The sequence below is a fragment of the Python bivittatus genome, unplaced genomic scaffold (assembly GCF_059951505.1).
Source record: "Python bivittatus isolate LINGU-HERP-01145 unplaced genomic scaffold, Pbiv_v1 ctg000680_np1212, whole genome shotgun sequence".
Taxonomy (NCBI): Eukaryota; Metazoa; Chordata; class Lepidosauria; order Squamata; family Pythonidae; genus Python; species Python bivittatus.
In genome coordinates this window covers 1,710,105-1,737,918 of record NW_028277095.1, presented here as the reverse complement: position 1 = coordinate 1,737,918, position 27,814 = coordinate 1,710,105, and the positions used below count along the sequence as shown (strand labels likewise).

General features: G+C 39.2%; 1 long non-coding RNA gene across 3 annotated transcripts in view; it reads left to right on the top strand.

Moving 5' to 3' along the window:
• LOC148214397 (uncharacterized) overlaps window positions 1–21,085 on the top strand; it is a 36,505-nt gene extending 15,420 nt beyond the window's left edge. The window contains exons 3-5 of one of the 3 annotated variants that reach the window (XR_015798121.1): window positions 3,138–3,215; window positions 4,989–5,031; window positions 18,181–21,085. This is a non-coding gene — a long non-coding RNA (uncharacterized LOC148214397). Of the gene's footprint in view, window positions 1–3,137; window positions 3,216–4,984; window positions 5,032–18,180 lie in introns of all 3 variants that reach the window. The other 2 variants (XR_015798119.1, XR_015798120.1) reach the window with 2 other exon arrangements.
• The last annotated feature ends 6,729 nt before the right edge of the window (window positions 21,086–27,814 follow it).

Below are 27,814 nucleotides of genomic sequence, written 5' to 3'. Positions count from 1 at the left end.
TCTTTGCCAGAAAAATCTTCTCTCTGCATTCTGCATTTCAGATAGGCATAGTCTCAAATAAACTATTAACTCTCCCCCCAAACCCCATTTGCAATGTCCAAATTGTCCACAACTCCAGTAGTTGAAGACTATGAGAAATTATTGCTTGGGCATACCGTTAGCTAGAAAATGAAATAGGTAACTACTGTATGTGATACAGATGGAAAGTTTTCACTTCTGACAGTTGAAACATCTGCCAAGATTCCTTTTAGTTTGTGAGATTTTAATGAACAGTGGCCACCAGGTCCTCCAATGAGGGCTAGAAACTTAGAACAGGGAATTCTTGTTCTGCTTGGGAATATAAGAGCTCACAGCCCAAGAAGCCTACTACACAAAGAGTTGTTTGTGTTTTCTCTAAGCATACGCCCACCTCCTCCAAAATACAAAGAATTCTTAAATACAGCTCCGTCTTTCTTCCTTGCTTCTCCATTAATATACATAAGGGCTTGGGGAGAAAAGAAAGAATTGCAATTTGCGGAAGACCGTACAGTATATATAATCTACATTATTAACAAGGGTCTCACAAGACAATTATTTTTGGTGCAGCCTCTGCGGAGGCAACCTCTTCGAATCAAGCTCATTTATTCTGTGTTTCACTGTCCTGCCATTTCCTGCAGAGAGACAGGAAAAGTGAAACCACATGTTTGGACCAGCAGTATAGGAAACCCCACTGAAGACAAACGGCTGATCCTCTCCCCTGGCAATTAGTCAAACCTGGGCTGTCTGCCAGCCCAGGTGTTTCTGCCTGTGTATAAATTTGCCCAAGAAACAATGAAAATAGCAGTTGATTGTACCGGCAGACTCTTGGGCTAATTTCTGGTTGTTTGGCATTGTTTGGTGAGTTCCCCACAAATCGCCGTTCCGGACCAACTCCGAGGCCTTGAAACTGAGCCTCTTGACCTGGAAGTCAAGGCCCTGCGTGTATGCTCCAGTGTGTGGGTGTGCATATAAATGTGCGTGCGTATCTCCTGTCCACTTCTGCAGCATGCTTCCATCCCCAAACCCCAGAATCCCAGATGTTCAAACTGAATCCTCTTTTGCAAAATTCATATTTTAATGAGCCAGAATTGGAAAACTATTTGCACCTGCATCGGCTAAAGTTTCTTGGCAATGCATGGAACAGGATTATTATTGCTGTTTGCCAGAATGCATGCTCATACATACTTGCTCTGCAAATCCTGGAACTTGGAGACCTTTCCTCACATATCTTCCCCTGTCTTTGGAATTGGCTCTGGCCAACTGGCTGCTTGTAGAGAGCATCTGGAGTTGCCCCCCCATTTTTTTCCCCCTGTGGTTTCAAACCCTTCCTTTTGTAAAATGTCAGACTGGCTACAAAACTCCAACTGCATATATGTGCAGAGCACGAAAGAAATAGGTTCAATGTTCATTTTAACGCCAATTCAGAAGATTGCATACTAAGTTTGTAACAATGCACAAACATCGGCCTTTAAAATGTAGACTTTCCCAAATACGATGATGGGCTTTTGAGTCCAAACGTGCCTACACAATGTAACAATGAAGGGAAAATGTGGATGAATGAATGAAGCATAAACAAATTCCAAACAGGAATACAATTCCCCAATGCAAACAGGTTAATAAAATCAGCTAAAATGCATATAAGCTTAATGCATAAATATAGATAGTCAACTGGATAAACAACTGCAATTTAAATGGGTGATCGATAAAGCCAGATGAGAAATATCTAAGGGAAAGTATTAAGAAAAATGTGCATAATCCTAAAAACGATCTGCAAACATGTGAGATAAAGGGGAGAATTAATATGCTGGAAAAAGTGATGTATATTGTGAAGTGAATAGACACGTGCATCAATTTTCTTACAAACTGTAAAAGAAATGTTCTCCGACTGAGGGGGAAAATGGAATGAAGCAAATTTTAAAAATCTGAAAAAAATGGAGAGAAATTTGATACTGACCAGTTCATCTTTCAGTACTTGGCAAACTCTCACATTTACTTGGCAAACACAGTTTTCTGAAATGCTTTCTAAATTATTCTTTTAAATTCATAACGTCAATAAAGAAAACACTTGAAGTAGATTTTTCCTTCTTGATTTCTAATCTGCTGATTGCTGTTTTTTTCTTCATTTTGATATCATAATACCCCTTTCCTCACAACTAACTTTCAGGTTCAGTTAACCCTAAAATACACAAAAATGCATGATATATATTTAATACGTAACTTGGCCTGTATCTTGACCCTCAATCTATATTGATTGGCTAGGATTTTCTTATTGTAAAGCATAGCCACCATAGATGTCAATAGGGTAGCAATGCATGACCTGCGTGTCATGACGTCATCATGCGAATGATGAGACTCATGTACTTACATCGGACATCATGATATAATTACATGATTACGTGTGCACAGTGACACCATGCGTTGCCTTTCTGATGACATTGTGGCTTATTGTGGACCCCTACGGCAGCCAAACTGACACTTTAAGAAGTCACACAAGCAATCTCATCTTCAAGTCAAACCTGATTCCTGGCGATTACATTCATCTTCCACCCCTGGAATTTCCAAGAGGTCTTCCATCTAAATAATACCTGGGCCTGATCTTGCTTAGCTTCTATGACCTGCCAAAGTTGGGTAGATGTGGCCACCTGCTGAATAGTCCTCCCATTGCCTCTTAGCAACTGACAGTCCAATGTATGACCTCATATATTCTCTTATTGGGACAGATTGTTCTACATCTTCCCTTATCTTTGTTTTTCTGTGTTATCTTTTTTTCTTGGTCTTTTTTCTTCATATCCTCAATTTTCACACCTCTTGATTATCATGGCAACATCTGGTAGCGTGATTTGCATGTTGTTGTTGTTTTTTAGTAAAAAAAGTAAAGCAAAAAAAAAGGTGAATTCAGATTCTGAGAAACTTAACATCTCTATTTTATTTCTTTAAGAAAAAAAATCCCCCCTCCTAAAAAAAAAAGGGGGGGGGGACTTTTTAGTTTGCCTTCATTTGGTAATATCATTGCATCACTGTCATAACTCCTGAAAACTTTGGAGGCTGTTAAGAAAAGTAAATGTCCCAGGTTGAAAATTGTTACCCATTCTTGATTTATTATCTCCTTTTTCTTCAAGGATATTTGTGGTGGCACAGTTGGTTCCTCCCATTTTACCTTCGCAACATCCCTGTGAGATGGACTTTTTGCTTGAGTGGTAAGATCTGAATCTTGGAAAGTCTCAAAATGATCACCCAGATATCTGCATTCACGGAGCATGCTAATCATGGCTTGTTTGGTTATTTTTCATTAGTATTATTGTTGTTCATTTGTTAGAGTTGTGTCCTGCCTTTTCTTCAAGAGCTCATGGTGGCATACATAGTGTTTCCTCTTCCCATTTCTCCCCACCTGCAAGGGAGGTTGGGCTGTGAGAGAATGACTGGCCCAAAGTCACTCAAGGAGCTCCTGTGGCTGATGGTAGACTTGAACCTATATCTCCCTAGTACTAGTCTGCTACCTTAACCACTACAGTGCACTGGTTTAGTGTGTTGTATGATCTAAAACCGTTTAGTTAGTTTAATACATTTAATACATTTAATACATTATTATTATCTAATACATTTATTGCAAACCAGCAAATGGTTCAAAAATCAGGTTAAAATGGGTTGTGAGAATACTGCCAATTTGTAGCAATGAATTATGTTAATCAGTTGTGTATTATCTGAATAAGAACTTCCTTCCTTCCTTCCTTCCTTCCTTCCTTCCTTCCTTCCTTCCTTCCTTCCTTCCTTCCTTCCTTCCTTCCCTCCCTCCCTCCCTCCCTCAGCTATTGAAGTCTCTTGGCATGTGCAATCAAAACAGAACTTGAATTAAAACCAAAGATTTTCAAATAAAAAATACATAAAACCAGCAACAATTGCAAGTTTGCTTTAAAGGATGTGTTTTAAAGGCCTACTTAAAAACTGATCGAAATGTTAATCCCTTCAACTCAGCAAGGAATTTGTTCCATATTGGCTTCCAATTGTCTGACAATCAGTTCCATTCAGCGAACTGGGAACTCAGGAGAAACAAACATACTGACAGACTATCTTCCTTGCAATCTAGACCAGAAAGAGTTAATCTAAGCAACAAGAAAGCAAATGCCCTGATTACTTGTATTTATTAGAAAGAAGGTTAAGGTTACAACACAAGAATTCCAGCAAGTGCCCTACTTTCAAATGAGACACCTTTATATAGGCAATTTATGGAGACAGAACTCTTGGCTGTTTCCTCCCACATTTTCTATGCAAGGGCTGGAAACTTGTCTTTTTTGTACATTGGCTCACTGTTTTGATAACTGTTATTCCAATCAGTGTGAACAGTAACTCTCCCACCAACTTTTTCAATTCACTTTCTCCAGAGATTGCATAATTTGATAAACTTCTCTTTGTGATAGCGAGCTTTTGCTTCCTGGAGGTCTTCAAACTGAGGTTGGTTGGGCAGTGATTGCATCTACTCTAATTCTGGGTTTTCTGCATCAAGCAAGAGTTTGAATAAATAGCTTTCCAGGGTCCCTTCACTTCTATGCCCACTACCGAAACTCTATGAAGGAAGAATGGAATCCAAACTGCATAAGTAAAAATAAAGAGCAGATTTTGCAGAGTTCACAAAGATGCCAATTTTTTGTTCTATATCCAATTATGATTTGTAAAACTTTTTGAAAAATGAACATTGGCCATTTTCCACTCCTCTCTGAACCACCACCCCATTTAGAGGTTCAGGGCAGAGGGAAGATGGCCGGAACTGGAAGGAAGGCATTTGTCCTGCATTTATAAATGGATAAAATATGGCAAGTGTTTGGTTGGAAAAAAATGAACAGATTTGTCTCTGAAATGTGTGTTCTTGCAAGCAATTTTTTTCTTTGCCTTCTGTAACTTGAAGCAGATGTGTGTAGGAGGCATCCTACTAAAAATGCTTATGCAATTTCTGTCCTCTCTCCTTTTGGAGGTAGGCAAGGAAGAAACAAGTTCATGGGCCAAAGATCAAAATCTCAGGTAGGTCAACCCAATATTGTGGATTTCTCTAGATTTAAGAGATTATTCATGGATCATCAGGAACATGAGATTACTCTGCAGTTTAAATAGCTCAAGATGCTATTTAATACAGCACAGAGCAGTAGTAACAGAGTTTTGTGTCCTGCTTTGGAAGAGAATCCAACTGATCAAGCTTCTAGTAAAATCATGGGAGCAGCCCTTGCTAATTGAAAAGTTGGCATTAGTTTGGGATATAATACAATATTAGAGTAGTGAGAAATCAGTTCCCCTGATTTTTGGTTGGCAACTAGGTGAATAGAATTCTCTATATACAATAAGAAAAAGAACAAGTTTGTGATTAATTACAGTGAAAAATGCAGAAGCAAGGGAGTTGCATTATTTCACCAAAGATCTTTGGAAGTATGTTTAATTTTAACCTTTGTTGGAGCAAAGCATCCCCTTGAAGGTTTCCACAGCCCTAGTGTAAACCTAGCCATTGATTACATAGCAGATTTTGCAGCACATTATTGGTTGAAAAAAAAGCCATTCTTGTAACTGCCAATGTTCTTACTAATAATAGCCATCCAAATTCTCCTCTCTATTACTAATGCATTACTTGTAGCTCAACCTTCTATATTCATTTACTTTATGAAAGAGACAAGGAATCTCAGGCTTTCCGTATGTTGCTGAACTACAACTCCCAACATCCTTCAACACTGCCCATGCTGGCTGGAGATTGCTGTGAATGTCAGGTCACCTCCAACATTTGGAGCACTAAGTGTTCTACACCACTGCTTAGAAAACAACTATTTTTTGTTGATTGGTTGTTTTGATTAGTAATGCATTAGGACATTTTGTTTATTTTTCTGAGCAGGACTATGGTACTCTAATAGGAGAAACTGTGGTAGATTATCCCTGAGTACATACCATTACTGTGACAGCATACAAAGTAGTGGGTGGTGCTTAGTGTTTATCCATGATTTAGACAGATGGGAAATAGAGACAAGATACAACCATTACTAACCCAAATGTTTCACTTCTAAATGCCCTGGGCAGGTGCTGGATCCTGAAGATTCATTCATGACTACAGCACTTTAACAAAATATTCCCCAAAAGGCAAATGCGAGAACAAAATAAAAATAGTAATTTGGCAGGAGTTGGTAAAAGAGTTAGGGACTAACTGGTTGGGAGATATAACTAAGGTGAGGGACTCAGATTTGGACCTTTCTTCCCTGCAAACCATGGAGGACACTCTCTCTTTCTATATATATATATATATAGTGTCCTCCATGGTTTGCAGGGAAGAAAGGTCCAAATCTATCTATCTATCTATCTATCTATCTATCTATCTATCTATCTATCTATCTATCTATCTATCTATGTGTGTGTATGTGTGTGTGTGTGTGTGTGTGTGTATACACACTTAGAAAGCAAAGAGCTCCCGAGCTGGGACCTGCTGATTCTAGATGGCTCCATATGATGTTCCTTGCACCCTCCTTGCCCTTCTGCAGATGCCCATGTCCCCAGATTTCTTTTTCTGAAATGAGTGATTGTATAATATGAGCCTGTTGGAGTAGGAGTTGATCTACATACAGGTGTTAACTCTGCTGGGGAACGAAACTTAAATCCAGGGTGAAATGCAGTGCTTTGCAGAGCTTGCACTGGGCAAAGAGTTGCCCAACTCTTTCTATCACAATTCAAAAACCTCTCCAAAATTTCAGCCCTGATTTGTCCTTCCATAACTCTATAGTTTTGCAAATGGAGGTAGCACATTAGCTGCTCCAAAGCAGGGAGGAGTTAAAAACTTTTGGCAATAGAGATGGAGAGGTGAGGAAGAGATTGAATATTTGATTCACTGATCAACATACTGTAAGTGTCCTAAACTCAGAGTAATTTTTATGATCAGACTACCATCAGTTGCCTAAACTGCAGCCCTTTGAAGGGTAGCATGATCCTGGGGAGAAGCTCTGTCATGTATTGACTGAACACTAGAAAATGGGCAAGGTGAAGGATCTCCATCAAAGACCACAATAAAGTTTTACCTATCTAATCTGTAAGTGTGAGGCACTGCCAAGCATGTTGAGAATTCAAAGATGATCTACTCAAACAGTAATCAGATCCAGAGACAGAAATATATAGTACAATATGCCTATGATAGATCATGCTGACGTCAAACTAAAGATTACAATCCAGTCTGGAAAACAACAGGGTCGCTGTCACCTGAAAAGATGGCTGGAAGAACATTAAGAAGGGTCTTTCCACCAATAATCCATCTGTTCCACCTCAAGCTGGAAACATGGTATAAGTCCTGCATGGTCAGGTGGTGGGACAGCTTCCATAGCTTAATTCTGTGCATACAGAGTTCTTCTGCAGAGATTTTGGAGAACGAGCTATCTCAAAAGAATGGAATAAAAATGTGCTTGGCAGCGTCATAATGTTGGTCCGAACTACTTTCTCACTGAAAGAATAAGGAAGACGTCAAAACCCAGTTTTGAAATGATAAGGTTTTTTTTTTAATGATCTTGTATTAAAGATTAATAACCCTCCCAGAGATAACAGAACACCATTCCCCCTGCCCCATCCCCCAAATGATGCTCCAGAACTAGGAATGAGTCAGGACAGGTTGTCATCAAGGTGACTTGGTGATAAATTAGCTACTGCTGGAACCCTGGATCTGGACCTTAAAGTGGGTTAAGCATTTTCTGAGCAGTCCTAATCCATAAAATCTATTCAGTCTAGGCACACTGCCTAGAGACCATCAGGCTTGAGGAAGTGGAGAAATTGTGTTAATAAAATAAATTCACAAGTATGTGTGAATGGGACCTTCAGTGACAAGAATGGGCCTTAGGCTGTGTACCCGTACCTCCTTAATCAAAAGAAGAAACTCAATCAGCTTTGTAAATCTGATGGACAAGCTCCTGCAAAACAAATAAATATAGTGTTACACACTGCAGAACTTTCAGTGACATATCACACTGATGCTTGCAATATTTGCAAAAGCATTTTTGTGATGTCGAATGTCGAAGTCTTTTCAAGTATGATTTTTTGCCATCTCTGCAGCCTTCAAGGGTATATGTTTTTGGTTATCAGTAAAACTGCAGCTTTTGTTCTTTTTAAAAAATGCAGAAAAGCGATGAATAGTTAAGTGTGAAAAGTAATGCAACCCCTTTCCAGATGTTAGGCATGTACACAAACAGAAATCACAATGAATGTGATGTGCAGCCATACATACCTTCTAGCATCTCACAGATGAAAATAGGAACGCTTGTATATTTGTTCACACTTGCTCTCACACTAAGTAACACTACTTGAGCTGGTCTCCTCCCCTCTTTTATTAAAAACTGTATTCTCTTTCCCTCCAGTAATCTGTTCTTTATAAGGTCCTTTTCTTACTTTTCAACCAAAGGGTGACTCAGCCAAACTTTCATCTGTCCATATTTCCTTGTAATAGTAAACTCAAGGGTAAATACTGACGGGGTCGTTATCGCAATTGAAAAACAAAGATAGGTTTATCCCATGCTCCATGGAGACATGAGATTTGTAGTAGCACAAAAAGTTATGCAACAGGCATACAGAAAGAGAGAAAAACCAGCAGGATTTGGAAAAAGAATGCATAGGGAGAACCATTGATTGGAACTGTTGATACAGTAGAGTGCTAATGCTAGAATTACTAGAACGGAGCTGCAAACGTTTGGACAAACACAAGAGGTCAGCAGAGTTAGAGTTTCTGTATCTCTCTGTTGCCACCTAATGGCTGTTTGGATGCTTGCAGCCAGGTAGAGTATACCTATTTTAAAGAGTGGAGATTTTATTCTTTTTATCTTGAGGACTTTTGCATTTGAATACAGAATATTTGTTACCTTGCTTTGACTTTTTTTTCCCCCAGTGACTGCTTAGGAAGTGATCACATGCTTTGTTTTGACCAGAAACTTGGACAGGTAATTCTAAAAGAGTGAGGGTCTACTACAGGTCCCTTTGGCCTATAAAATCCCTTCAATGCAAATATATCTGATACTTTGAATTTTCCAAAGAAGAGACTTATGGTGTATACAAAATTTCTATCTTCATGGCTACAATCTCTCACTCTCTCTTCCCCCCCGCCCCCCAATATCTCTAACACCCACTCAGAGGCTCATCACTCACAGTCCTAATGAGAGGAGGCTGAAAACAGAGAAATTCAAAGCATAAACACATCATTTAAGAAAAAAAATCTATCTCCCAGAGCAAAAGATGAACAAAATCAAAGCTTTTGTTTTTCATTTAAAATTCAGGAAGAGAATGGTAAATTGGGAGAGTGTATTTTAATCCCTTTTCCATTAAAATATATATTTTTAAAATAAACTTTTTGCCATTAAATAAAATATATCTTGCTCAGAGTACTGGAAATGTCTGGGAGTGTCTGTTTTTAGAAGAGAACTGGAAAATCGTGATATCTAGCTAAAATAGGGAACATAGTGGGTAGGGATTGCAACTTTAAGCCCTCCCAATTTTTTCTCCTCAACACATAGGCACATTGGGGAGGGGGGAGAATGTGGTATCCTTCTCCTTCACACACTTTTTCAATTATTTATCTTCCTTCACTTCTTTCCTACAAATGGGATGGTTTTGAAATTGATTTATCAGTCCATGGCTGCCTTGATACCTGCATATGTATAAGATTCCTAAATCAAAGTGTAAACAATTCAATAACAGCAAAAAAGTACATATTGCTGGGTTCTGATCTGACTGGGTTCACTTGTGATGCTATGCCAACATGGTTTGATTTGGCAGAATACATTGTCTGAACTCAGCATGGATGATTTAATATGATATGATAAACAGGTCAATATATGCTGAGGCCCTCAGATGATGATGAGGATGATGATTATCTAGGAATGATTTTCACTTTAATTTTTGCTGTTCTGTCTATTTTTAAATCTCTTTGAAAGTCATCGGTATGGGTGTAGGCAGAGTAATGCTTCAGCTGATCAGGGGCATCTATGGGGCAGGTTAAAAAAAGATGGGGTCCACAACTGCATGATTGAATTCATGTTTCTTTTCAACAAGGAAAGAGTGGCAGGGCTTCAACTGCGTAGTTGCAGATATCATCTTGATTTTTTAACACACACACACACACACACACGCAGGGCAGATGCCCCTTTTTAGTTGGGAATTTTTATAGAAAATCAGAAGCTCAGTGGTAGACCATCTTTGATGCCCATGGAAGGTTTTAGGTTCTATTTTCAGGAACTAGATCTGAAAAAAATTCTGGGGCACTGTTGATCCACAGTCAGTTGGCATTGACCATGGGCCAGTTCAAGTTTTAGAGAAGACCCTAGTGGGATGCAGGACTTTCAGCAGCTGACCAAGGATGATGTATGTTGACATGGACCTGGTTAAGGTGGACCAGAGGACTGACACAGTATAAGGCAGCTTTCTGTGCTTTGAATTTATATCACATATGGGCAGCCATAACCATTTGTATGACTGATGTAGGCAAATGACAACCATGGAAATTGCTGTGCTGTGAGTTAGATCACATGCTGCTCAAGAGACAGAGGATACTTATGAGCTGGGGAGGGGGGAAGAGTTAGAAATGTGGCAGAAATGGAAAACTAGTGATTATCTTCAAGCCCATGTCAACAGACATAATTCTTGGTCAGCTGCTAAAGCCCCAGCACCATGGTGGAATCTACTCTAAAACCTGAATTGGGTTAATGTGTGGCCAAAACTGGGAGTCACCGCTGAGCATTTCCTTGGAGTGATACAGGGTAGCCTAAGGAGTTGTAGAATATTAAATTGGTGTCCCCACTGTCTGGTGCTGAATCAGAATAATGCTAACTGTCAAATTTAGAACTGGCACTGTTTAAGATGGCTTTTTTGAGCTACTGAAGGCCATCTTGAACAGCTGGCTTTTCAAATGTTCCTGGGATTGATAAATACTCTACAATGCCTTTCTAGAGTTTGGTGCTCCATCTTGCTTACTGGCAGAGCATACTATAAATAATCAATATTGTGCAGCAAGTGTATTTGCAAGAAGAGGCATCTGGATCTGCCCTAGTTCTTTCCATAAAGATTTTAGCCTTCTTGAAAAGCGACGTATTTGGGACATTTCTTAAGCACAGAAATGGGTTTACTATTTTTGGCCTGGATGTTACATTTCAAAACTCAGGTTTTACAAGCTACTTCCAGCATAAATAAGTATTTTTTCCCAAATATTTATTTATCATACCAGTTCAAGTACAACAGGCCAACTGGTCTGCTTTTGCACATGGCTGTTTTCATATGTTTCCATTCTGTGTGATGCTCCAAACATTTTACATAGCCCACAATTATTTGATTGGAAACTGAGGACAAGTTAGAGAATTAGTTAAATGCATGATTGATATATCAGTATCGGCTTGGCTTTTAGCTGTAGAGGTTCCAAATCAGGTTTCTTACCATAGTCTTGTGTTCTACTGCCAATAGAAATCTCCCCAAAGCTTTATGTGCTTCCCCAAAATTCCTGCTATTAATACTGATACTTTTCTTTTTGCTCCTGCTGTCATCCATTGCCTTTTTGAGGGCTCCCCTTCAGAGAATTTCCCTGGATTAGATTGCTAATCTAATTCCCAGCATCAGATTGCTTCAGGTTTCTCTTGGAAGCACTGATGTAGTAAAAATTATCCCCTTAGGTGGGCTTCCCTTTGGTATCCTCTTTTAAAATACAGGGAGAAGAGGTGTCAAAAGGTAGACATTCAGTGGAGAAGCAGGTGAAGGATTGCCAGCCTGAGAACCAAAACTCTTTGGACTAATGCATTAGTCATGAATAGAAACACTCCATGGAAATCTCAGATGGTCTACCACTGTACTTGGACATATCTTGGTGAACTCAAATTTAAAGGCCCTTGATTTCAAGAGGGAAGGTACAGGGTAAGTCTGTTCATTGTTCTTCTCTAATCAGTTGCAGTGAGTACATTTTCTTATTGGTTCTCTTTCTGTTGATCAGCTATGGTCAGATGGATATTTGGTCAGGACTGTGGCATGTGTAAAGCCAACCAAATTTTAGCCTAGCATAACCAGCCTTCATTTTTCATTTCATTGAGCAAGCTCAGAAAAGGTAAAGAAGAACCCCAGGATTTCCCCAGTATTGAGTTGGAAACTGTCATGCTTAGATTTTGAATATTGACTAAGATGATTGGATGGATCGTCCAGTGTTAAAACAGTTTTGTTCAATGTGTTGATTATAAGGATAAGGATCGATAGCAGAGGAAAAGAAGTGATTGAAACTATAAGAGCAGACCAAAGAAGAGGCTGGTAAAACAATAACAACATCTGATGGAGGGTTAGGACAACCAATTTTTCAGCATGTAAAATAGGGAAACAACATCATCAAAAAGAAGAAGAAGGAGAAAAATGACAGAGGACATATTTGTAGTCATTAGATACATTGACTAGTAGGTTTAAAAGTGAATCAAGCCTATACTTTAAAGAGAAATATATCTCATAAAAATAGTGAAGGTATCTACCCAAAGATAAATGGTGATGCCCCTCTTTAAGTCTCTCATTTTCCTTTCTCTTAGTATTTTGCCTTTAACCATAGAGTCTGCATGTAACTTAACCTAGTTTTAAACTGTTTTTAACCCAGAATTTGTATGGCTTAATTTGTATCAAACCAGCTCACTCTGGCTTATGCAGTGTCATGATTAAACAAATCATGGCTAGGTGTGAGATCTGAATTTATTCTGGGTGTTGTGTTCAGGGGCATCAGGCTAAGTTCATACCAAGTTTAGAAGATGCTGCTTTTGCCTGCATGCAGCCATAAATAGTCTCCTGCTGGCATTGCCACTCTAGAATTCTGGACTGCATTTAGGACATTCTAGATATTCTAGCCCAGATCAAGGGCAATCATAAATATTTGGTCCAGATTGCCTTCAAAAGAGAAGATGCCTTCAAAAGAAGAAGAAATAATCTATAAATGTATGGATTATTTTAGGAGGCTTAATGATATAAACATGTAAACATGCTAGATTAAAATTAAGGATGGGCTATACAGATTGCATAAATCAAATGCTGCCTAATCAGCTGGCCACATATTATTCATAACTATATGCATATATTATCTCAGTAATCCTTGTAATAATGGTACAATGTAGACCAGCATTGTTATTCTAGCATTAGGCTGTTCCAGTCATCATTTGGAAAGGAGTTTGAGCGGCTTCCAAACATTGTGATTTAAACTAACTTTCAAAAGGAAGCTTTCTGGCTGTTTTAGCTTTTGTCTTGTTCCCTGGTCTTCACAAAATATATTTTACAGATGATTCAATCCCACGGAAATCTTGGTGTGATTTTGAAGGTTGCATCTCCCGGAAAACTCAAAATGCATCTGGAATAAAGGATCTGGCCTCCATGTCTAGACAGATGTTTTTAGCACACACATTTTTGCATCTGTTTTTCCCTCTGGTAACTTATTATCCCTGTATTACAATAGGGGTTGAGATTGAGAGTAACTTGTCATAAGACAGCTGTGCCCAGTTAGGCACTCCCCAGATGTTTGGGTCTACAACTCCTGTCATTTTGGCCATTTGCTATGTGCTCTGGTACTCATGACAGTTGGAATGCCAAACATCCAGAGGATGTTGGTCAAAATTTTATGAGCATAGATCTCTTACTAGTAGGATTTCTTCCTGTGATATGTGAGGCATTCTGGTGGTTGGTGCCATGACTATGTCAGAGATGGCTTTGAATCTATTGAACCTCACTCCCTTAACAGGATCCACAGCTGAGCCAATACATTTTAGCAGAGTTGGTCAACAGTTTTATCCTGTAGAAGTAATCCTTAAGGGCTGACTTGTATGCCAGTGGTGGGTAAAGCTGAAGCACTGATTGACTGACTGATTGAAGGTTGGTCACACAAGTTAAAAGAGTGGATTCTGCCAACTCATTTTTTACCCCTTTTCAATATTTCGAATGTTCTCCTCCCTCTTTTGTTCTTGCTGACAACAAACATTGGGGGAAAGGATAGATTACTTGCAAACTGAAATTAGACAGGGGATTACATTCCATAAAATTGGGTTGCATGTGGCCCTAATGTTGAAGGTTGCTCACCCCTGAGTGAAACTAATCTGGAGCTGATTCCCCCTAACTGAATTCCATGGGCACAAGAAGAATTTTGAAGATAAAAAAAAAAAGCATGAAGACCTTCCATGCATTTTGGTATGAGAAAATAGAACTCAGTCCAAATAATCTGTCAGAAGTCTCTGTCAAATCTGGGAAGAGAAAGTGATTGAATGATTTCTCTGAATTTCTCCAGAGGGACTGGGGGAAGTAATTCTCCAGTAATTTCATGAGCCAACAACATTGTTATTAAACAAGAGCAATGGATGAGTTTTTTTCCTGATACCTTTTCTTAAGCTTTAATTAAAATGTGGGAAGCCATGGAGGCTATAGACCACTGGAGAGAAGATTATACAGGGAAAGAAGACAGGACATTAACCCACAAGAACATTAGACTCCACCAGTGGAATTTCTCCATTGTTCTCTGCTCCTTTGAACACATTATCTTTTCTCAAACTAAACTGGTAGGAAAAAAAAAAAGCAGGAGAAGTTTTCTGTCAGGCATTTTAAAAATACATCTTTCTAGCTCCCTAGCGTGAGCTTATAATACTTTGTAATTTTGTCTGGCACTTTATTTCCTACTTCATTCACCTTGGCCTGATTTCCCCAAATTTCTCATGCATTTGGAAACCATACAAGTTAACTGAGAAATCTGGAGGATGATCATCTTAACAAGGCAGTATTTCTAATTATACTGAAGTGACAAAGCCCTGATTTTGGCAAGCGTTCTAGATCATCTCCACTCTTTTATGTTCTTCTTCTTCTTCTTTTTTTTTTTACGGTGTGGGGTGTGGGTGGGACAGCTGGGCAGATAACACTTCGGAGTGTAAAGAGTTTTTTCAACTCTCTTTATGCTTTGCTTGTTGATTCTGTTTCACCAGTGGATGGAGTGACAATGTGGGACTCAGAGGACAGTCTGTTTCCCCTGATGGATTGGAGATTCTTGTCTTAGTGAGAGCTCCTCCTCCTGCTTCTGAAATAGTGACTCTTGATGGATTGAGTGGAGAAATTGCAATGCTTCTCCAGATGCTCCTGCTAAGGGAATTGTTTTGGATTCTCAACAACACCCAGTCCTCACCAACCATACACAACACTCTTAAACATCTGCTCAGATGGTGCTGAAGGTTTTCCCAAGCTAGGAGTGGAAAGCTATTTTCTGGGGTTAAGGAAAGTGTCAGAAATAAAAGATGAAATTGAAGCTCGTGAATCCATTCTAATGGCTGACCTGAAAAACAGAATGGGAAATTAATTTCTGGCCTCTTTTTATACACCTCTCTCAGCTTTCACGTTCCCCAAATATTCCTAACCAATTCACCAGCTCCCAAATACATTTTTTTTTCTTTTCACCCAGCCAAACACAGAAGAGATAATCTTGCAGCCAGGAATTGCATTTTTTATTATAATTTCTTGGCACTTGATGGCCAAAGATGGCATAATTATAATGCAAATGCCATCACCAGAGGGAGTGAGTCAGAATGCTCAGCCTTTATTTCATTTGGGCATTTTCTCTGGAGCTTAAATAGATGTACTAAGTCTATCAGAAGATGAACATCTCTTTCATTCTATCTCCAATCTGTGCAATGGTGAAGAAGGACTTTTCTTTCCTTTGATGCAACTGGGACAGAGCTCCAAATTGCAGAAAATCCGAAGGCTTCGGTAATTAAAGTTTTGCCCATCTCGGCTATAAATAAAGACTTTAACTTTTAAAACTAAAACTTTAAAACTATAGTCTTGATTAATCTTGCCTTACATTTGGTTTATAGGACACAAGCTATGGTAGACAAATGAAAGGAAAAATGGGCTGGAACCTTTCTAATTCAAACATTTTCAAGGTCTGGCAAGGGACATCTCCAGTCAATTTTGAATGATATTTAAAGTGTCTGTTTTTGGGTTTTCAACAATATCATTAGGCAGCCTAATCAAAGCTAGATCACAGCATGGTAAGAGAAGGGCTTCCCTTTGTACCCCAGTCTGCCCCTAAATTGTGCTGCCAAAGAAGAGTTTTTCAGATTTTTAGCAGAAATAAGGAATAAAATTAATGCATTAAGCCTCTTCAAAATTTGAGACATCCATTTTGCTTCTTAGAACCTCGACTTACTCAAAAATGGGTTTAACGTTTGACATTCTTATGGTTTAGTGATGTCATCACATCAATAACCATGTCCTCTGTAGTGCTTGGAGGCTGAAAATATGATACTGTGGACAAGAAGTGCAAAAAGATGGTTTCCCCCCATATATGGAGAAGCTTTTATCTCTTGTGTTTCTCTCTTGTATATCTTACAACATGGGGGAGCGTTTCTGTTAGAACCTTAGCAGGTGTGCAAGAAAGAGTTAAACCCCTACATGCATGTGATGGGCTTAATCTCAGCTTCCTTTAGAGCTGCTGTTCAAAAAGAGAAATTAAATGCCACTTAAAGCAGATTTGGACAAACTTTTAGTAACAGAAAGCCATCCTTAATTTTGTTTCTCCTATCAGAGGGCAGCATTCTGACCATAGTGCCCGCCCATGCATAAACATGCCATGTTGTCATGAAAATGGGTATAAATGGATGGGGCCAAAAATTTACTATTTAAAAAATCCTAACCCTTTGTAATGGTATGTGAAAAAGACCTGGAGAGACAGGGTAAAGAGATGCTGCCTAGGGAATGGTCAGATAAGAGAGTGCATAGCCCACAGCTACATAATGGGAAGAGAAAGAGGCTCAGAAGAAACCCTCCCTAACTTCTCAGACTGTAAAGGCGATGGTGGGAGATTTGTACTTTCAGACTTGCAAGATTCTGCTAATGTAGCCTTACAATAAAGTAGAATTAGCTCATCTGGTCGTGTTTCCTGTCTGGTCTACCTGGTAAGGCTGAAACCCCTCCTCAAAGGTATTCCAGGAAATTAACAACGATTTTTCTTGTTTTAAAGCATGTCAAATCTTGCCAGTCAGTTTTGCCAGTAACTTCTTCTGCTGAAACTCAGTGTGTTGAGAGGACCTTCTGCATATGCCTGTAAATTGGCTTCTCCAATTGAAAAACAAAACAAAACATGGATTTGTTTGGTCCGGGGTTTGAAGATGACTCCAAGTTCTTACAAGATAGTTTTCCTTTTTGCCTGAAAGCCAGCACATATTTCGACATTGCTGTTCTTTCGGAAACAAATAAGAGATGCAGATATTTTCCATGTCTTAGGAGTTCTTGAAGTGTTAGCTAGCCACTTTAACAGGAATTCCTGGATTTTAGTTATTAAAAACAGCCTTGGACACTTAGGAAATGTTTAAACACACCCACATGCACACTTCTTCTGTCTTTAGCTTTAATCCATTTCTCTCCAGTTAAGTCTGCTCCATCCAGCTGGTTTCAATCATTTCAAGGAGAGTGCTATTTATTATGTGTTTGTCTGGGTCAGTGTCAAAAGCTACAACTCCTAACCATTCTTTGTGGTTCATAGGCACATCAGAAATCCAGGTGGGTTTTGAAGAGCTCTGGAGAGTAGGCAAGGAAGAATCTATTATTTGTTTGGAGATTGCCAAAGAAATTGCCAATTAAGGCCAGAAACTGACAATATTTGGCAACTTTCACCAATTGCAAGAGGAAGAAATATCAGTATTAAGAGGAGAGAAAAATCAGAGTGATGTAACCAAGGTTAATCTACCTTTAAAAAAAAAAAAAAAAAAAATGTCTGGCATAACTTACAAAACACGGGCTGCTATGCTGACCTTTTCCTACACTCTTCCTGTTCTTCTCTTCCCTGCTCCACCTTTTTGTTTGTTTAAAAGTCTGGGTAAAATGAAAATCTTTTTTTCAGATGTCTGAGATACAGGTGTCTTGATATATGGTCATTTGCAAGTCAGTCAAGTTTTATTTGTGAAAGAGAAAAAGAAATCCGACTTCCCAAACTGGATGAAAAATATGCATACATTCAAACGAGTGACCAGGTTCTCCCCTTGTCCTCCTCCCTGATAAATTATTAGTTTGCAATTGCACTTGTGGAAGCATATAGCAATTCTGGGGGATGGAGATTATTTCAAGTAAAAGTGGGGAAGGTGTCATTTCTTCCTCCCCATGCACTTGATCCCATATCAAAACTCCCCCTACTGTTTTTATCTGCAGCTGACCTTCTGGTGAAGAAAACAACAATTACTTTTTAATTTCTGAATTGCTGAAATAAGCCAATCAAGAAGAAGAAAGACATGGTGGAATGGAGGAACAGTTCAGATTTCATTGGAGGGGAAGGAGAAAGAGATTCCATGGAAGTGAAAATCTGCAGGAAATCTTGAAGCTCGCTCCCCACGTGATGAACTCTGAGAATAAACCACTGCAGGGATTTACTTTATCGTAAAAAGGCTGATATTATCAACAAAAAGCCATGAATTTTATTTTAGAAGGTGCCCCCTTTGTATCATTCATTATATCATTTCATTTAGTTGTGTATTTTTCGGTTATTGGTTTTGTGGTTATTGAATAGGGCAGGGCTGTGTGAAATTTCAGTTTGGAGAATAGAAGCCAATTCGATTGACCCTCTGAGTGAATTGATTTTCTTAATACATTGGGTCATTTGATTCAGATCAAATCATCCACTTCAGTAGGACACCTCTGAATAGATCTGACCATCTGAATTCAGAAAATTGAATTCAGCTAACTCAATTTTCTGAATGGGTTCAACTACTCAGATCTCATCAATTATCTGAATTAACAATTTGATTTGGAGGTGACCTGCACATTCTTAGCACCTGTTAGTAGATGAGCCATTAACTTTCACATCCTTGGCATGCAATTTTCCTTGTTTATTTATTTCCTTGCATTATTGTTTTAGATTGTAGAATTGTAGAATTATGCAGACATATGCCTGAATGCATATAACATCAAAACAGACTGAACATAGACCTTTCCTTATATTCTCTACATGCATGCATGCTATTGCAGATCCACACTCTACATGCAATGCTTTTCAATGGTATCACTACGTGCCTTTGAGACCTAATCACAACCTGGTGCCTTATGCATGTCACCTGCATTCTATATACATGAGAACTGCCCACTTGACAGCTACTCAATGTGTGAATATACTCCCCTGCTAAACATGGCAATTGAAGTGGTGGGGATATTTGTAATGGTATGTGGGAATGACCTTGGGAGACAGGAGGAAGAGCCATAGACTATGCAGTGGCCAGATAAGAGGCAACTGAGCCCACAGAAGGAATGGGATGTGGCAAACATCTCAGAAGGGACCCTTCCTATTTTCTTGGACTGCAAGGGGGAGAAATGTACTTTCAGACTTGCAAGATTATGTTAATGTAACCTTACAATAAAGATATAGCTAGTATTCCTTGGTGTGCTTCTTGTATGAACTACCTTGCAAGGCTGACAATATTCTTACAGTTTCTCTATTTCAAAGGGTCCCTTTGTGCCTATCAGTGGTCGCGTGAAGCAATGGAATGACATTCTTTTAAGGCTTGGTTCTAGATTTTTGTGTGTAAAACAAGATGATGAATATATAAGAAGCAAAATATCTGCTTATGTGTACCACATAAGCTGTGGCATGAACTCTGTGGAATATTTTGCTTCTTACAAAAGGTATTGTAGATTGGAAAGATATATGTACCATAATCAAACACTTTGAACACTGAATTAAGACCTGGATTTTGAGACAGAGTTATAACGTGGCTGTATTCTCTCTCTTTCTCTCTCTGCTGGGGATCAGAGGTGTCCATAGGAAGAGTTCAAAACAGACAAAATGGTGGCCATGTATCCATGCTCATGGTTGCCATCCTAACTGACCGCCCACCCCAACACTCCTGCTAGGTTGGTTTCCTTGTTTATTTATTTGAATAATTCCTCTGCAAAGAACATACGTGGCCAGTTAGGGTCTTCTCCCTTTGTTTTACTTTCACAAGAATTTGTGCAGTAGGCTTGGCTGAGGTATCTTGACTAGCCCAAGGTAACTGAACCCTGCAAGATTTATATTCAGTACTAAAACGAAAGCCATTCCTCAATCATCTAACAGATAATGAAATAGAAACTAACATCATAATGTCCTGGAAATTTATTTAAAAGAGGGTTAATCAGCTGGCAACAAATGCACCCATGAAACTGACAATAAAGAAGAACGTGAGCTGTAGTTTCTATCATACCATCCCACACAGGGACAATATCATGCTCCAAAAGGAGTCTTCCTATAGATCTGATATTCCTGATATTCTCAGGGCTAGTCTAATGTTCTAACCCAGTGTTTCTTAAAGTGCGGTCCGAGGACCCCTGTGGGTCCCCCAAGATCCTCTCAGGGGTCTGCAAAATCAAACTTATTTGGCAGGCATTGAAGTCATTTGCAGAAATTTAAAACAAGGTCACTCCTCTTCTTACTCTTTTTAATGTGTTAAGAAAAATACAGTTGTTTCATGAGAAATATTTAAGTTGGGTTAATATCGAATGGGCTTAATATTGTTATTTTGCATGATTCAATAAATATTCTACCAATGTGAAAATGTTTAATACAGTAAATATCAATAAATACAACCTCTACAAACAAAAACTCATGATTTTTAAGTGGGAGGGGGTCTTGAGATCAAACCATTTAAGAAACACTGTTCTCACCAACACCCCAGTCTGGCCCTTTCTGAATCTTCTGTTATTTTCCAAGGCCAAGATGATCTGAACTGTGCCTCGTTGCTCTTCCATGGATGAATCTAAAGTTTTTAGTTAAATAAATAACCATGGTTTAATTAATCATTTTCATTTTTTGTTAAATTCGATTTGACCTTTGGAATGAGTAGTGTCTATATTTTAAATTTACAGTAGAGAAGAAAGAAACAATACACGAGTAGGTAAGAAGAAGTGATTATTACTTCAGGCCCATACTAACTGATCATGGCTTGAACTATTTTGCAGAAGGAAACATTCCACTTTCTCCCCTGGAGTTCATGTAAAATCTCTGTTTGTTTTCTGCTCACAAGTTCAAAATCTGTGGAATTTTGTGTACTTTTCCCATCCCTGTTTCCCCACTATAAAATGCTGTAAAATGCTTGCTTTCTGCTGCTGTTATTCCTGTCCTGAGCATTTCCTTGGAATGCCCCAGAGAGGTTTTGATCACTCCAATTTTCCAGAAAGGCTGTTGTTTCATTAATGATTGTAATCCTCTGTGTGGGTTTGTGCAAGTGCACACAGGTTGTGTGGTCCAGAAAACAACCAAAACGAGACTTCAAAAAACAGAAGGCTGCATTGTTCAAGGGTTGGGGGCTTGTTTTCTATGCAACCTTGTGTCTCCTATTCATATAATGCCACCAATTTCTCATTAATCTATTTAAACAGGCAATTTCCCCCCCCAAAGAAACAGACAGAAAACATCTGCATATTGAGTCATAGTAGCCGAAGTTTGAGTCTCAAGTGAGACTGACAACAGTCATTTATTACAATGGTGTCAGCTTAATTAGTTTGACATATGATTTGGACATGGGGGGTGACGGTAGCTTTGGGATCTTCAAGAAAGAAAGAAAAAAAGACTTATAGGAGGAAGAAAGGAAAAGGCAAAAAGAGAAGATAGGTAGGCTGCTGCGGTTAAAAGGAACATAGAGCACCCAGTTTAATAGAGTTGTTTAAATGAGATATTAAGTATTAAGCCATATGGTTTATGTTTCAGTCCTCCTCTTTTGCTTCCTACTTAGGCTGTCATGCTTTAAAATGATTGTTTTGATTCCTAATGCTTTAATGCATCACTCCTCTCCATGCATTAGGCTAATAACTTGGTTCCCTTTAAGGGCAGTGTCACCATCCATTACTCTCCATTTGACCAGATATATGGAAGCAGATCATGCACTGGGAAAAGAAAAAGAGTCTACTCAATGGAGTGTTTATGAAGCCAAAGCAAACTGAAATCGTAGGCTAAAATCTCAAGCAGCTGAGCTGATGTCTCCTGTGTATGTGTGGAAATGACACCCATTTTTCATGCTTGGGAGGAAAACCAATTTATAGGCAATTTTAGGACACTACAGGTCACTGACAGGTGGCAACGTCTGGGTGACCTTGACTGAACTCAGAAGCTTACAAGGTTGAACCTGATTAATATTTGGATGGGAGACCACTGGGGAATCTCAAGGCTGTAAACTAGACGGAGAAGTGGAGAAAACTTCCTGGAAGAAGACAATGGCAGACATTTCCAGATTGCCACCAAGAAAATGACATACAGTAGATCTGTACATAAAGTCACTATGAGCTGAGATCCCAGCTCAAAGAAGGGTACTTTTTTTTTATAAGCGAGTGGACCGTCTAGCTAACATAGTCTTCTACTTTAGCTGGTAGACAATGTAGGTTAACTAAATATATAAGTTAAGGAAGCATCATATATTATTCCTGTTGGAAGTAAACAATAGGTTAATATTAGCAATGTTTTCTCCAGGAGTGAGAAAGTAATGCTGATTTTTTTATTCTCCGTCATTCTTGCCTATTCTGTGTCAGTTATGACTTTTGATTTTTGATTTTTTTAATCTCGCCTTTATTATTTTTATAAATAACTCAAGGTGGTGAACATACCTAATATTCCTTCCTCCTCCTATTTTCCCCACAAGAACAACCCCGTGAGGTGAGTTGGGCTGAGAGAGAGGGACTGGCCCAAAGTCACCCAGCCGACTTTCATGCCTAAGATGGACTAGAACTCTCCTGGTTTCTAGCCTGGTGCCACAGTGCTAGACCAGACTGGCTCCCTGTTAGCCCTTGTCTGCTGGTTTGTGCTCATAGCAGTGAGACTTTGATTATGTATGTATTTACTATTTTCCTTTTCATCTGGAAAGAATAAATAAATGAGAAATCTCTGCAGTGCCATCATCCCACTTTTTTTTTAAATACTTCTACTGAAGATTGATTCCCAGGACAGCAGACAGAAACTTGCTTCTGAGATCCTCTCTAGTTATTTTGATACTGTTAGTAGTTTATAACACATGAACCCAAATGTGGCCATTTGTCTTTCCAAGTATTCTAGGGATAAGCAAACTTACCTGTGATCTTTTCTCTCCATGTCCACATTTCCATGCTCTCATCTCCTTCCACCCCATTTATGCAGAAATGTGCAAATGTTGAACAGAACAGGTTCTCAGATGGCTCTGCTGGCCAGATTTCTGCTTTAGGACTACAATTATATCTTGTACCTATTGGTTGAGACCAGATGCCTGAGGGAATCAAGATGGCTTGGTTTTCTGTAGTTAATGGAAGCAAGTATTACTGGCATGCAGCTGAACAACCAGTCAGTTGTAATGGTCTGTGGGAATGACCTTGGGAGACAGGAGGAAGAACTGCAGCCTTGACAATCGTTTGATAAATGAAATTAGAGTCCAAAGAAGGAGGAATGGCAAAAGTGTCCCAGAAGGGACCCTCCCTAATTTGAAAAGGGTACTTTCAGACTTGCAAGATTGATGTTAGCCTTGTAAAGTAGTCCAGACCAGAAGCACAACCAGGAATACTAGCTCTATCTTTATTGTAAGGTTACATTAACACAATCTTCTGATGCTTTCACTGCTCCTTCTCCTTTGGATTCAAATTTCAGACCATTGTCTAGGCTGTGGCTCTTCCTCCTGCCTCCCAAGGTCATTCCCACATACCATTACACCAGTAGACAAAGCGAAAAGTATACAGTGAAGTTTTATGGTCCACAATTTCTCCACAAATTATTTTTATTTTTGTTTGTTTATTTATTTAATTAATGGATTTAAAGAGCTACCCAACTCAAACAATGTGACTCTGGGTGGTGTACAGCAAAAATAAACAATTCATGTATAAACTATAGATTTGTTAGATCCATATCCCACATTTCTTCCAAGAGCTCAAGATAGTTTACTTGACTATCTCTTTTCATTTTTATCCCCACAATAGCAATTTGGTAAGGATGTTTCATTCCATTTCAATTCAAACTTGAAATTCAGTTATAGACTCATTATAACATACACATGGCTCAACAAAGATGGATAGAAATAAGCATCTGTTGTATGATTGGAAATTTCACAAAAGGCTGGACCCTTATCCCCAAAGGATGACAAAACATATCACGGATACGAAGAATCAACCTGGATTTAATTTGGTGCATGGAAAGTGAGATGTGAAGAGTCATTTTTTCTTGCTTTTTGAGCTAATACTCTGTCTATAATGGCTTTGCAATTTTCAGAGGGTTTTTTTTCCTTCTCCAAACCAGGTTTGAGAACCTCCCTTGAACTGCTCTTGGAGGTCACATTGAACTGAATTTACAATTAGAGCTGGTGGTAGGTCTCGCTGTTGATGCTGGTGTTTCATTTATTTATGTAATTTATTCACTTTGGATGCTGCCCCACTCCAACCACCTCTGGACAGCTCACAACAATCAGGTAACCTAAAAACAGCAAAATATAGAACTTTTAACTAAAACAAGTACAAAAATAGCTCCAAATCAATCACAAGATGGCAATCCGACAACAAAGCAAATGAAACATCACAAACAGGGGAGACCCATCCACATGTACCTCAAGCCCAGGGTAAATAACCAGGTCTTCAAGGCCTTCCAGAATGTCATCAGGGTGGGAGCCTTACAGATCTCAGGGGGAACTTCATTCCATTACAGGCGCCATTACAGAGAAGGCACACGTCCTGGGTCTCAAAAGATGACACTGTTTAATCGAGGGGTCCCAGAACTTTCCCACTCTGCTGGATCATATCAGATGGGCAGAAACCATGGAAGATGTGTTTTCTGTTATATACCTTTCCATCATCCTGAAACCTCCTTGGCTGTCTTTACTTTCCAGTCTCCTGATATCTTTCCTTGGGAATGAATTAAAGAGTAGGAAGTCAGGGACAGAGCAGATCACTGTAGAAATGATCCTATAGTGCAAGACAGGCTATACGTGATCCCTCTTTGGCCATTTTATCAGTGCCAAAACACCACACTCCCTTCTTTGGAACCCATTTTGGAATCAGGTTATAATTCATCAGAGTGCATGCAAAGTGGTAGAAAATGTAGGAAAGTTGATCCATCTTTTCTAACATTCCTTATTTCCACAGGCAAGAGGAAAGGAATGCAAAATTTGTCAGTCCTCCTGGGGTTTAAAGTGGGCTGGGAAAACAAGATTACTGTTCTCCTCTGGTCACATCAATTTTTTACAGCTAGAAAACAAAACAAAAGCCGTGTGGCTCGGTGGCACAAAGCTGAAAGGTGTGACGAGTCATTCACAACATTAAAATGACCAACAGTCCTCAGGGAGAAGATATGTGTTTGGCATAGACTGAAACAATTCAGACAAGATTGCAGTTGAGAAAGTGTCAATACCTAATGTGAGAAAATAGTTTCGGAATATAATTTACCTTGAGATTTGCCTTTATGTAGGCTGGGTCTTAAAACATTGAAGTCTCCTGTGGGAAGAAGAAATTCTGAAGGTGCGATCTTGAGCATTTTTACAAAGAGGTAAATCAATTGGGTTTATGAAATGTAGGCTTGTGCGCCTAAACATGCTTAGTTGCAACTACATACAAATCAATGGGATTTATTTCCATAGAGTATTGGGTAGTAAGAGCTAAGATCAGAGCTTAAGAAAGATTCTAAGCCATTGGGGAGAACTTCTGTCAACTTTTATGGTTTGGGTTGATAGACTACCATTAATTTGCCTTTATTCCCATCATTTTATCTGAAACTCCCCCCCCCCCCCCAAAATAGCTTTCGGTGAGATAAGCTTTGCAATGAACAAAACTGCCAAATCAAAATAGGGATCTTTGCACTTGTTCAATTTCCAGCATGCTTATTTAAAGTTTGTAAATAACCACCGAACAGGAAAAAGAAATGCCTTGATTATCAGTTACAGATGGAACACCATTAAAAAAATACAAGCTCTTTGTACTGTGATCGTTTCAGGCATTGTTTTCCCAACCTGGTGTCCTCCAGGCATGCAAAACTCTACTTCCCATCCCTGACCCAACTGGAAGAGATGGGAATTATTGTCCAAACCAACTGGAAATGAGCAGGTTGGTCTTTGTAGGCAAGGGCATATTGTAGGAGGAGAGCTGTGTTAATCTATGGTAGCCAAAAATCAGGAGGAGTCTGGTAGCACCTTTTCAGATTAACAAATGTTATTAAAAGGCAGAAGCTTGTGTGAGCTCCAGCTCACTTCATCAGATGCATGGAATAGTTAAACCATTGTTCCTCAACCTTAGCAACTTTAAGATGCGTGGTCTTCAGCTTCCAGAATTCCCCAGCCAGCATGGCTGGCTGGGGAATTCTGGGAGTTGAAGTCCATGCATCTTAAAGTTGCCAAGGTTGAGAAACACTGGGCTAAACTGATGTTGGATTTAAATTGGATAAGGAGGGAAGGAAAAGAAGGAACAGGCAAGGTGGTAATTAACATGCAACATGCAACACATTGGATGCTCTGGCAAAAAGATGCTTCAAAGCACATGTGATGCTCATATAGCCCCAGTCTGTAACTTCTTAGAGTAGTTACTTCTTTTCTTTGGATCTCACCTGCAGTGCGATCACAGGAAAAGACTTGCCTTGTTTAAGGAGCTGCAGGCAAGTGCTATGTGTGAGTTTGCCCCAGGACCCTGATAGCCTGCTCTTGAATTCAGATTTACCTGAAAACAAGTCTCTGATTTATATACCTGCAGACGAAAAACAGCATCAACGCTTTCTGGCAGGGGGAAAAAAATGGCATTGTGTGACATAGAAATGAATCAATACAAGTATGCAAATGAAATTAATTTGAATATTTAATGTATGTAGCTTAATTTAGGCAGCTTCTAGTATAATTTATGCAGCTTTCCTTTCTAGTTATATGGCCTGCCTTTGGCTGCTCTCCATGGCTTTCTCCTCTCCAGTTCGCTCCCGAGCACTACAGTGAGGCTTACAAAAAAGCTTCTTTTTAAATGAATCAGGATAATTTTCTCCTCTTGGACAGTTATGTTTTAGGGAAATTATTTTAGAGGGAGGAGGGAAGCAGGAAAAGATGAAGGAAAAGTGACCAAGAAAAGGAGGAGAATTTGAAAGGGAGAGAGAGAAGAAGAAGAAGAAGAAGAAGAAGAAGAAGAAGAAGAAGAAGAAGAAGAAGAAGAAGAAGAAGAAGAAGAAGAAGAAGAAGAGGAGGAGGAGGAGGAGGAGGAGGAGGAGGAGGAGGAGGAGGAGGAGGAGGAGGAGGAGGAGGAGGAGGAGGAGGGAGGGAGGGAGGGAGGGAGGGGGAAAGCTAAAATAACAGGTCCACTAGCAATCCATTTAGTTTTGGGTCCCAAGTACTAATTCCAATGCTCTCCATCCTTTTTATGCAGTTCAGTTAATGTTGTCCCCAAGGGAATGTAGCTCTCAAGCTGAAAGATTTTCTACCCCATGTCTCAGAGATGAGCATTCCTTTTTTGAAAGTTTGGTGTATAAAACACAAAAATGTTCACATCACGTTACACCAGGCAAGACGCTCCACTTGACATTGATTTGATTTCCATTCTCTCATGAATAAAATGGAAGAGATCTGTTAACCCTGACCTGGCTCTTACAGAACTCATATTTTAAGGGGGTTGAATAATACCCTGAAGCAAAGTATTTATAGGAAGAACATGGACAGTAGCTCCTGTATAACCTCTCAGGCTATGAAATATGCCAACATCCAAGGCAGCCCACTTGTCCATCTATCCCAATTAATGCTGTGCTGAATTTTTCAGCTCCCTACCTTTTTCGCTTAGTTGTGAAGGATAGGGAGTGAAATGAAAAAGGGTAAAATAGATGGGGAGGTGGAATAGCTTCTTCTGAAATTTGCACTGG